This window comes from Filicampus tigris, chromosome 11 (assembly GCF_054856515.1).
Source record: "Filicampus tigris isolate MCC_2025a chromosome 11, RoL_Ftig_1.0, whole genome shotgun sequence".
Classification (NCBI taxonomy): domain Eukaryota; kingdom Metazoa; phylum Chordata; class Actinopteri; order Syngnathiformes; family Syngnathidae; genus Filicampus; species Filicampus tigris.
The window spans coordinates 4,450,257-4,462,876 of NC_141227.1; positions in this window are offsets into that span (position 1 = coordinate 4,450,257).

Genomic DNA, 12,620 nt, shown 5'->3' on the forward strand with positions numbered 1-12,620 from the left:
GTACTGTAAATCTGTAATTTTATAAATATATACTGTATCATAAATTATTATTTTTGACTCCTCACTATATGATATTGCTATTGTATGCAAAATTGTATGTAGAAACCAATAAAGTGACTTTACACAAACCATTTTTCTGTTTAGGCGTATTTGCGTCATTTGTACTTTTCAATAATTTCAATGTATTTTTTAGAGCAGGGCTGCCCAACCACCGGGCCGCTTTGGACCGGGCCGCGGAAACGAAAGAAGGTTGGGGACCAGAAAAAAAAGTTTGGGACCACTTCTTTAGAGCACAATTTCTGCAGCTCATATCTTCATTTAGAAAGGAAGTAATAAATTACAATTGCTCTTCTTACTGTAACATAACAGTTAAACAGATCATACAAAAGTACAAGAAAAATGATAGTGTAAGTAAACAATGTTGCAACAGGAAAAAGATGAAAATATTGTATGAGATTCATGCCTGCCTGCAGCTGGTGTGTGGGTGGAATATGTTGCTTTTCTATCCACAGCGTTATGACCAGAGGATGTTATCCTCCACATGACTGTTTTACATGAACAGATGCAAACTCCGTAACTACCATTAGAAAACTACAAAGCTCAATAGACACAAACCTCTGTCAAGGTAATCACATTGTGATCTGTACCTCAATACAAAGAACTAACTAAACTAATTAACTCATAATATAAATATGTCCTGCTTAAGTCTCAGTGAGGGTTATGAACTGAGTAAAAACCAAACTGTTTTTATATGAAACTGTCTGACATAAAACTGAATTCACCTGAGGAGAATTGGGCTGACAAGGACAGAAGTGAAAGACACCAATCCAATGAATATATGTGCTTCTGCGCTGTTGTGCGGGTGAACACAGCCGACTTGATTGGCCGCCAATCAAAGCGGCTACTCCCATTTCCTTTAACATTAGCACGCAAAAGGCACAGTCCTTGACATGATGGAAGAAACACTTGATGAGGCAGTGCGCTAGCAGACTTCCACGGGCAAGTGATGTAAAGCTGGCTAGGGATATCACAGATTTGTGAAGTGGAAACATGGAGACCACTTTTCACCCCAAACGTTCGTGTCAGCGTGTGACAACAATAACATTTATGTGAGATGAACCTGTACTGTGCAATGGAAAACATGCGATTTACAGCAGCATACTGTCAATAATTCGGAAGAAAAATATACCACAAAGTGAGCCACAAGAGAATGCATCCTCCTTCTCACCCTATTTGGGTAAGTACATATTTGTTTCGACATATTAATGGAGATTTACTGTACACTTTGAGTGTTTAGGGCGGGACAATATAGCATGTAGCTGACACATCTGCCTCGCTGTCCAAGGTGTAGAGTTCAAATCTCTGCTCCAACCTTTGTAAAGACTTTGCATTAGGGATTTTCTCCATTCATTCAAAATCATTTGTCAGGGTTTGGGTTATTTCTATCATTTCATTATTTGTCATTATAATGAGATTTTTTTTTTTTCCAAATCACATCCCCACTGATGTGCGCTGCTTAGACCACAGGTCTCATGCCACACTTGTTTTTTTTATTATTTTTTTATTTTTTGTATTTAACTTTTTGTAGTCTTTGATTTCCATGTGTTACCAGGTTTGCAAGATAATTAGGACTGGGAATGCCCAGGTTTCCCTTTTTCAAGTTAGTCTCGTCAGTCAAAAAACCCTTTCACAAGTGGCTCAATAATAAACTAATATGCACATTATTAATAAATTAATCTCATTAATAAATTATATGTAAATGAGCTTTGCTCAGAATGGATTGCTGTTCACTTTAATTTGAATATGGAAAACAGCTTTCCTCTGATTGGCGGCCATGTTGGTAAGGCTTTCACGCCTAATTTTATTGGAATTGATTATTCCATGGATTACTCGGGGAGGAAGGTGATCCAGCCACCGGCTCATCACGGGTTTATGTCCCCGTGTTTCCAAGCGACCCCAGCTCCGCTTCTCGGTAATGACATAATACTAATTTAACTTAATTTGGTCAATTTAAGGGGAAAAAACAACCCCAAACACTGGTCATATAATCCAGGGGTGGGCAATTCCAGTCCTCGAGGGCCAGTGTCCTGCCCGTTTTCCATCTCTCCCTGCTGCAACACACCTGGTTAAAATGATCATATTATCAGCAAGTTTTGAAGAAGCTGAATGACGATCCTGATCATTGAATCAGGTGGGTTGCAGCAGGGAGAGATGGAAAACGGGCAGAACACTGGCCCTCGAGGACTGCAATTGCCCACCCCTGGATTATATGACCAGTGTTTGGGGTTGTTTTTTTCCCCTTAAAATTTTCTTCCATGAAATATGCCAAAACACAGCACAATTCTGGTTTTGAAATGCTTAGGAATTAGCAACCACAAAGTGGGCATGGATTTAAACAACGAGTAGCCTATGTTCGCCCAAATCTGATCATTTAGCATGCTTTTCGCCTTTTAGCGGCTATTGAATACAGTAGACAAACCGTATAGATTTCAAATTTAAACTATGTCACAGACTCGTTTTGATCAATGTCATGAATACAACGGGAAACATATGGATTTTGATGACATGGGACCGTTCATGACTGCAGCAGAGAGGAGCTAGATTACCAAAGCAAAGTCCAGATGATTTGCCACAAGTCTTGTCTCACTTAGCTTCTTCCATATGTAAACCTCTTTTTCTGATAATTTGCTTCAGTTTGGATTCAGGCATGACCACTCTTCTATGTTATATTGCAAAAGTAATATCTGTGCACAAAAAAGGTCTACAATCAAAATCTGAAAATAACCTGCAAAGCAGGGGTCTTCATTTCTGTTCCTCGAGGGCTGGTGTCGTGCCTGTTCCCCCCTGTGCTGCAACACACCTGATTCAAATGATGATAATCTGGTAGTCAGCAAGGTCTGCAGAAGCTGGATAACGATCCTGATCATTGGAATCTGGTGTATGTTGCAGCTGGGAGAGATGGAAAACAGGCAGAACGCCGGCCCTTGAGGAACAGGATTGAAGACCTCTGCTGTAAAGTTTTATAATATATAGTTGATCATGCCTTGCAAGCCCTCCTCGAGAATAGTCATTTTATACTGTCCAAATTATGCAAACTATCTTAAATCAGGGACGGGCAACTTAAATGATGGTGGGGCCCATAAAAAATAAATAATAAAAATAAATAATAAAAATAATAAATAACAAATAAAAAACAAGATTTTAGACGCCCGTTTGAAAATTTGTGGCTGCCGATCAGACATGCGGGACGGATCAAAAATCATTAAAATGCGGGACAGTCTCGCGCAAATCGGGACATATGGTCACCCTAACACATACACACACTCTCTTTTCCAGTCGGTTTCATTCTCTATCACAACAACACATATTAGCATGGCAACAATAGATAATAGAATATCTTGGTTCACTGTTGGGCTACCTTTGTCCTGTTGTATTTTTGGGGGTTTAATCATCTAACTGCTGTTACACATAAAGTGATTAAATAACCTCTGTTTAGGTTCATAAGATGTATTTCATGCTGTCTATGCTCTTTGTAACGTTAAAAAAGCTGAATTTGGCTAGAAAGCTGCCAGAGAAAATCATACCACAAATATTTATGAGCTGGAAAGATGCCAGAAATTTGAATACGGAGCAACCATTGCAGTGCTTAGCTGATCACAAAGCACGAATGCACCACACTTTACATCTGATACACAAACACGCACACACACACACACACCCGCACACGCACACACGCACGCACCCCATCCCCCCCTGCACACACACACACGCACACACACAATCTTTTACACTTAGTTTCCTTCTCTATCACAACAACACATATTTGCATGGCAACAATAGATGATGGAATATCTTGGTTCACTGTTGGGCTACCTTTGTCCTGTTGTATTTTTTTGAGGGTTTATCACCAAACTATTGTCACACATAAAGTGATTAAATAACCTCTATTTAAAGGCGAAGTCACCCAAACATATTTTCTATGCAGGCCCACTAGTCTAAACACGGCATTCTGATTAATATTGTGTTTGTGGAATATGAGAAGTCCACCCGTTTTTAGCTAGCTCAGGGGGCGGCCATTTTGTCACTTCTGTCGACAGAAGATGACATTGAAGTTGCTCAGGGCTCAGAAAATGACCAATCATGGCATCTGGGGTCATCCATCAGCAGTGAGGGTACCCTTCCGTCATATGTCATTTTTCACAGAGGAAAAAAAAGTACCCGTGAATAGGCCGGTCCGGCTCTATTTTTAAACGGCCGTCCGTCGGCGAGTCCGACTAAACTTTCACTTTCACTTCCGTCAGTGTTTCTGAACTATTAAAAAAAACCATTCTGTTTGGGTTGACTTCTTTACATTCATAAGCTATGATGTGACCTGTAGTAACGCTTTCACAATCGCTCCCAGTAGTATAACTGGACTGCTTTTTTTTAAATGTTATTTTGCACAGGTCAATGGAAGTGAAAACAAAAGGAAAACAGAAATAGCAATTCCCTACGAAGTGACGCATATATGCTGAGACTCTCTGTCGCTGCACCAAGTTGTCAAGATGAAGATGTATAACCCTGGTAAAAATATTACTGTACATTGCAGCAATTCTATTCAACGATCCATCCATTTTCCACATGGCGAATCCTGTTCAGGCAGAAGGGGAGCAGGAGCCTCTCAACTGATTCCAGGCAAAAGTCAAACTGCACCATCAATTGGTCTCTAGTCTGTCACAGGGAACATATTGATGGTGTCGGGACAAAACCTTGTACCTCCAAATAGTCACTTTTCAGGAGACCCCAAAAATGGGCAATTTTGTTCAATCGGTTGCATTGCATCATGTAAAAGAGCAATCCATTTTCAACGCTTTAGATTGGTCAATAATGTGTAAAAATAACCCCCACGTGTGCGGACTGACCAATAGTATAGATTGAAAAAATGTTAAATCCACCAAAATGTGACTTATGAGGTTTTGGCCCGACGCCAGCCATATACAAAGTAGATACAGAACTAATATTCACACATTCACATTCACACCATAACTGAGAGGGACCTGACAACACTGCCTGCACCTAAATCAGGTGAGTATACTCCTACAAGATCAATTCCATATACTTTTCAAACATACTTTCTGTATTCACTGAATTACATCATAATCAGATTTAATACAGTAAATTACATATTCCCATATATTGAATTAAATGCCTGTATAGTCATACACTTTGTATTTAAGAAAACATTTTCCTGACAATGTCAAAACCCACACATCTCTTTGAAAGTTAGCTAAGTTTCAGGTTGATTAGATTTTACCCTTAAACTAAAATATTTCCAAAAATGGACAATGATACTGTAGTTAAAGTCAGCAACTGCATCACTGGCATTCAGCAAAAACCCATTTTAGAACTTCACAACAAACAGCTGATGAAGAAGGATGAATCCATCATGTTGAACCACACTCAATCCTACACTCAAGATTTTAATTTCTGCCCTCTGGTTTGGACAGAAGTGAAAACATGGCTTCTCGGTGCAATATAGCTAAAGTAACAAATTGACAATAAGCCATCAAAATGAAGTAAGGCATGTATACTACAAAGTCAACTCACTGGGGTTTATTTGTATAACATAAGTGATCATGAAAATAATTAACGAAAAAATGCTACATCAAACATGCATCACTGAGGTAATTGGATTAACTTTTTGCGCAGAAACGTCCATTGTTTCTTGCCAACCCCCAAATTATGGTCATAATGTACTGTTCTCTTTCTGTTTGTTCTGAATGGTCAGTCAGAAGTGGCAAATGGGCAGCGAGGCAGATACTTGTAGGCACACATCTTGTGCTCACATCCCTAACACTAGCATGCATGCACGCATGCACACACACACACACACACACACACGCACCCCCCCGAACACACAAACACACACACATACACATGCACATTTCTGCCTCATTGACTGCACACTAACATAATAGACTACTGAGCCGTAATCAACTGCTGGCAACATCATAGTGTAGCCTGTTTGCTCAAATTTAGTAGGATGTAAAGAAAGAAAGTGGGGTGAGTTTAGCTTCCAAGCTGTGTGCCCTTTTTAACAGTAGCTATAAAATTCAGTCAAAAACTCCAAATTTGAGATCATCCCAGTACATTAATTGATCACAACACCCATTACATGTCAGGGGTGCATCCCCACTGAGCCACATAGACAGCTGGATGTCCTAATCAGTCAGGTTTCACCAAAGGAGCACTTAAGGTTTCAAAGGCGCTTAATATCCAAGAGTCCACACTTTTTGACACATTGTCCCAAAATTCAGTTGAAAGATTCAGCTGTCAGGATGTGTGACCTCTGAGTTTAAAACAGTCAGGGGTTCAATGGAGGCTTTGGCTTACAGGCATAGTCCTAATTTTTAACAGTGGTAATACATTTTAGAAAAAATTCAATTATAAGAATGTGTGACTTAGGTCTTTCCAACTGTCAGTTTCAAAGTGGGGTTTTAAAAGGTGAGTTTAGCTTCCAAGCTCTGTGCCCTTTTTAACAGTGGCTATAAAACTGAGACAAAAACTCCAAACTTGAGATTGTCCCTGAATAGGAATCCCAATACCAGAGCTTTCAAAGTCAGGAGTGCAAACCACTGAGTCACATAGACAGCTGCAAGTTCTAATCAGTCAGGCTTTCAGAGCGTGTAAGGTTTCAAAGGCAATCTCCAACCGGTCAGGATTTTTGACAGCTTTCCCCAAATTCAGTTGAAAAAATGCAGCTGTCAGGATCTGTAGCCTCTGGTTTAAAGCAGTCAGGGATTCAAAGGAGGGTTTCGCTTCCAGGCACGTCCTCATTTTTAACAGTTGTTAAAAAAATTGAGTACAAATTCAATTGTAAGAATGTGTGACCTCGGTCTTTCAGACAGTCAGTTTCAAAGTGGGTTTTAAAAGGTGAGTTGAGCTTCCAGGCAGTGTGCCCATTTTTAATAGTGGCTATAAAATTGAGTCAACTACTTAATTTGTGAGACTGCCCTAGCACAGGAATTGATCCCCAAAGCCCCATGTCCAAAGACAGTGTTGGGACCCATGAAGCCACGTAGAAAGCTGCAGTGCCAGTCAGGCTTTCAAAGGCTTTCATTATTTTTGACAGCTATCCCAAAATTCAGTTGAAAAATTCAGCTGGCAGGATGTGTGACCTCAGTGTTTAAAGAGGTCAGGGATTCAAAGGAAGGTATGGCTTCCACACAGGGTTCTGATTTTGATAAGTATACATTGGTGTAAAAATTCAAATGCAAGAATGTGTGACCTCAGGTTTTGAAACAGAGTTTCAAAGTAGGGTTTAAAAGCTCTTTGGCTTCCAAATAAGATTGACCAATTTTAACAGTGGCTATAAAATTGAGTCAAAAAGTTCATGCTTGAGATTGTCCCAGCACAGAACTTGATCCCAAAACCCCTGTTCCAAAGGTAGGGGTGCTACCCATTGAGCCACCTAGACAACTACTAGACTCATCAGTCAGGCTTTCAAAGGAGCGTTGACGGTTTCAAAGGCGGTTAATCTCCAAGCGGTCACGATTTTTGATTGCTGTCTCAAAATTCAGCTGTTAGGATGTGTGACCTCTGGTTTTAAATCAGTTAGGGATTCATAGGAGGGTTTGGCTTCCAGGCAAGGTCCTAATATTTAAAATCCATCCATCCATTATTTATACCGCTTATCCTCACATGGGTCGCGGGGAGTGCTGGAGCCTATCCCAGCTGTCTTCGGGCAGTAGGCGGGTGACACCCTGAATTGGTTGCCAGCCAATCGCAGGGCACACGGAGACAAACAAACATCTGCACTCACAATCACACCTAGGGGCAATTTAGAGTGTCCGATTAACCTACCAAGCATGTTTTTGGAATGTGGGAGGAAACCGGAGTACCCGGAGAAAACCCACTCAAGCACGGGGAGAACATGCAAACCCCACACAGGAGAGGCCGGGGCCGGAATCGAACCCACGACCTCTGAACTGTGAGGCGGACGTGCTAAGCAGTCGACCACCGTGCCACCTCCAATTTTTAACAGTGGTTATAAAATTGAGAATTGAAAACTTAAAATGTAATAATGTGTGACCTCTAGTTATGTCACAATATCAGCAGTATCGTGATGTCGCGATATTGAAATATATTGTCGTCATGTCACGATATTAATGGCATTAAATCTGTTTAAAAGTTGTTTTCCATTTGTGCAGTACCACTACCCTCTGGTGGTTAGTTTATTACAGCAGTTTAATTTGATACCACCTATGTTTAAGACCCACGCTAATCGCTAGTAGGAGCCCATGACTGGCCAAGCCTATTTCTTTGTGAATGCAGTTATTATGTACAAAAACAGATTATTGTGATGAGTTTTTTACATGAGCTCTTTTTTAAAAAAATTTTTTTACAATATCATGAGTTTTTTATACATCGCCAACCTCCCCACAATATTGTGTCAATTATCGTATCGTAAGGTTTATATTGTGATATTATCGTATCGTGACATCCCTAGTAACCTCTGATTCCGAGGTCCTTCTTATTTATTGGGTTTGCTTCTACCATATCGACCCTCGCAGACCCTGAGGTCCTCCGGCACTGGACTTTTAACAGTTCCTTCAGTTAGAACCAAAACACCATGGTGAGGCATCCTTCCAATTTTATGGCCCATGATTGTGGAATGGCCTGCCAGAGGACCTCAGGGCTGCAGAGAGCATTGATATTTTTGAAAGGAGGCTCGGTGGATGGGGTCTCCTCCGTCTGCCTGGTTTGGGTTCACTCCTGCAATGGAGTCCCTACGGCCGGAGGCTGGGCTTGGCTCCTCGTGTGAATGCCCCCCACCAAGAGGCGGTGTATCCTTATTCTGGTCCCCTGTGCTCAGCCATATGTCTCAGCATTTTTAACAGTTCTTATTTCAATGGGTAGGTGGGTTTGTTAGGGTCTTTGTTTGTTGTCTGGTTTTATTGTTACTGTCAAGCACTTTGAGCTACAATTTTTTTATGATTAGTTGCTATACAAATAAAGTTGAATTTGAATTTTTACTTAATGTTATAACCACTTTTCAAAATCAGTACCCATAGAAGACAAACCCTCTTTTGAATCCCCGACTGCTTTAAAAACCGAGGTGTTCCATCCATTATCTGTACCGCTTCTCCTCACAAGGGTCGCGGGGTGTGCTGGAGCCTATCCCAGCTGTCTTTGGGCAGTAGGCGGGGGACACCCTGAACTGGTTGCCAGCCAATCGCAGGGCACACAGAGACAAACATCCGCACTCACAATCACACCTAGGGACAATTTAGAGTATCCAATCAACTTACCATGCATGTTTTTGGAATGTGGGAGGAAACCGGAGTTTCCCGGAGAAAACCCACGCAGGCACGGGGAGAACATGCAAACTCCACACAGGGAGGCCGGAGCCGGGATCGAACCCACGACCTCTGAACTGTGAGGCGGACGTGCTAACCAGTCGACCACCGTGCCGCCAACCGAGGTGTTGTTATTGAAAAATAGACCATGCCAGCTGGATGATCCTTTTAAGGCTAAGAAAATGCTGATCTTGACAGAAAGTTAAACATACTCAAATCAGTCTGACTTTTCTCCTCAACATATTAGTCATCCTGCTCAGAGAGCGTGCACAATATGTATGCTTACAATATGATGAAACCCACTGCCCGTGTTGGACCTGTACTTTCATTGTTTTTATTTTTGTTCACGCCGTCCCCTGTGGCCATGGTGTCGGCTCCTTGATAGGCCAAGTTCCAGTTATCCCATGAGTGCATATATATGAAGAGTGGTGCAGCATCATTTTTATTTTATAAAGGGGCACAGAGACTTTATTCAGTCTACAGTCATTTTATGATGGATGCTTGGTAACGAACCAAGCAAATTACAAAGAATTTTAATATTCAAATAGTTGAATCTTGCTAAATGAATAAAATTTCACGAACTAAATTCAGTTTCATCATTGAAAAGATATTAGTAGAGTATCTTATCCACTACAATAGTATTCCATTTGATGGTTTATCTTAATTCACAGATAATTTCAGAACTGAAGAGATCCCCAGGAAATGTGTCAAGCAATAAGCAGTATTAAAAACACTTAGGGAAAGGACAAAAAAGGTCAACGCATTGTGCAGTTTAGCTTTATTGCCAAAAACGAGCCAATAAAACTGCCATTTTTTCCCCCTTTGTTCTTTGACGAATAGCAGTAATGTGTTTCTGCTGGTCACAGTAAATGTACGTGCATGATTCCTTTGAATTAATAAAAGTGTTTACAATCAAGTGTGGTAATTTCTCGACAGCATTGTGGTGGTTGTAATGTCTGCTCCATAGCCTCGGGGCTGTTTGTTCAAATCTCGGCTCAGGTCCTCCCATGTAGAGATTGCATGACTGCCTGTGCAGGTTTTCTGCAGGTTTTCTGGCTTATTTCCACACTGCTTTTTAGGTTAAATCAAGAGTCTATATCAGGTATAGGCAACTTAAATGCTAGAGGGACAATAATTTTGCATGAATGCTACTGGGCACCACATAGGACCACTCATTTCCTTAATCACAGAAACGTCTCAAAGGTCTTCACAGACCTACAGTTTATAAATATTAATGACATCGCCTGATCTTGACCCCTAGGAGGGAAAGAAAGATCTCCAGAGGGAAAATGAGAAACGTTGAGAAGGGGTCGCAGGATGCAATGGTTGCCAAGTGGGCAACATTTAACACCATATGGTGCTATACAATGTGTGTTAGAATAATGTAAGAGTCCATTTAATAAGATGAAATACTGCAGGAAGATTCCTTCTGAGAGGTGGGTCCTCCTCAAAACCCGGCCCGGTTGGTCAATGAAGAAAGATCCATAGCAGTGCCTCCAAGCAGGTGGTCCACCTCAGATCTTCTTCGGTTTAGTCGGTGCGTATCTTTTTCCAGATCAGTCGAAGCAGAATCCGTACAGCAACATCCATTTGTTTCACTGACACCAAACCAGGAAGGAGGGGGGAAGGGGGGGTATGGGGGGGGGGCAAACAGGGGAAGCGGCAGTCACACAGGCCAAATGTAGTTCAACTGAAGGAGTATACAAATAGGTCTTAATGTGGAAGTCAACCCAAACATATTTTTTTTCAAGTATATGTTCTATGCGAGCCCACTAGTTGAAAGAAGGTATTCAGATAAAAATTGCGTTTGTGGAATAAGAGATAATCCACTCGTTTTTAGCCATCTCTGGGGGCAGCCATTTTGTCATTTCAGTCGACTGAAAATGACATCACAACCATTTGTGATAATCACGGCTGACCTGTTTTCTGAAGCTGAACCGTGATTGGTCGTTACCTAATCCCTGGGTAGTTGTGATGTCATTTTCAGTCGACAGAAATGACAAAATGGCCGCCCCCTATTATCACTAAAAAGGGGTTGGATTTTGCTGCCTAACTCATATTCCACAAACACAATACTAATCAGAATGCCGTGTTTCAACTAGAAATCCACAGGATTTCATTTGGTCAAAATGGGTCTGTTTGGAGTCACATATATTTACTCGAAAGCTGCTGTTTTTTGTACTCCAAATGACCAATTTAATGCTGAATCAGCATTATGAATTGAATCTGGATCAGTGTCTGTTTGTAATAATTAGGATGTCATTTTGTTAAGTGCGTTTGGCCTCATCAAGAAAATATTTTGATGGCTCTACACTGTTTTTGGATACCACATAATACACAAGCAACATATCACCACTATAAATATTTACAATTCACTACAAATATGCATTGCCAGAAAACATAACGGACATTGAATGGTAAGTGGCCAGGGAAGCCCACTCACAATCTATGTTTTGCAAAATAATAATGTTGATCACAATTTAGCTTAATTTAATTCCACTTGAAACATAAAGCATAGCAACTGGACATATGCTGTGATATTAATAAATCAGCCATGAAGCTGATTAATTTGTGATGACGTGTGGCGTCAGCTTTAATTGACATCCGCTTGAAATGATGACATCGAGGAGTGAAGTCTTATTTCTCCAAACTTTGGTCCCTCCCCGCCCCTCTGTTTTTCTCCTCGACCCACTTAGGGGTCTTTGTTCGGAGGAGCTAACATGTAGTCAAGAGAACGAGGATCAAGGACTGAAATGGTTGCAAATCAGACAGTCCTGATAACGCGGAACCAAGACCAGACAATAACAAAATCCATTTAGGAAAAAGAAATGATCTGTTCCAGAGTCAAACCGAAGAATGCAGATCATGGCAACTCAAAAACTGTTTAGAAATGGCAATACTGTATTACAAAATCAAGTTTACAAAAATAGTCTTTTCATGCACACTCTATTAACCTTGTCTCTAAATTATATACAGCCAAAGAATTGGAATGGAATGATAAAGTCCAATATCCTATCATTACCAAACAACAAATGCTAATCAACCAAAAAGCCATTGATAACACATACTGAAGATTAGATGTTCCAAGTGGCATGTGTGTGGCTGCAGCCCCCCGAACAGCTGCTTTGTTCATTCAGCACCAAGACAGATCAAATTGTTCTTGTCTGACTGCCACTATTGACATAACAAAAGCCATTTGATTACAAGCCCTGTTCATTTGCATTGGACACATGGAAATGAGATTCCAAGGTGGTGATGGATGGGCCCGAGCTCGCAGCTATT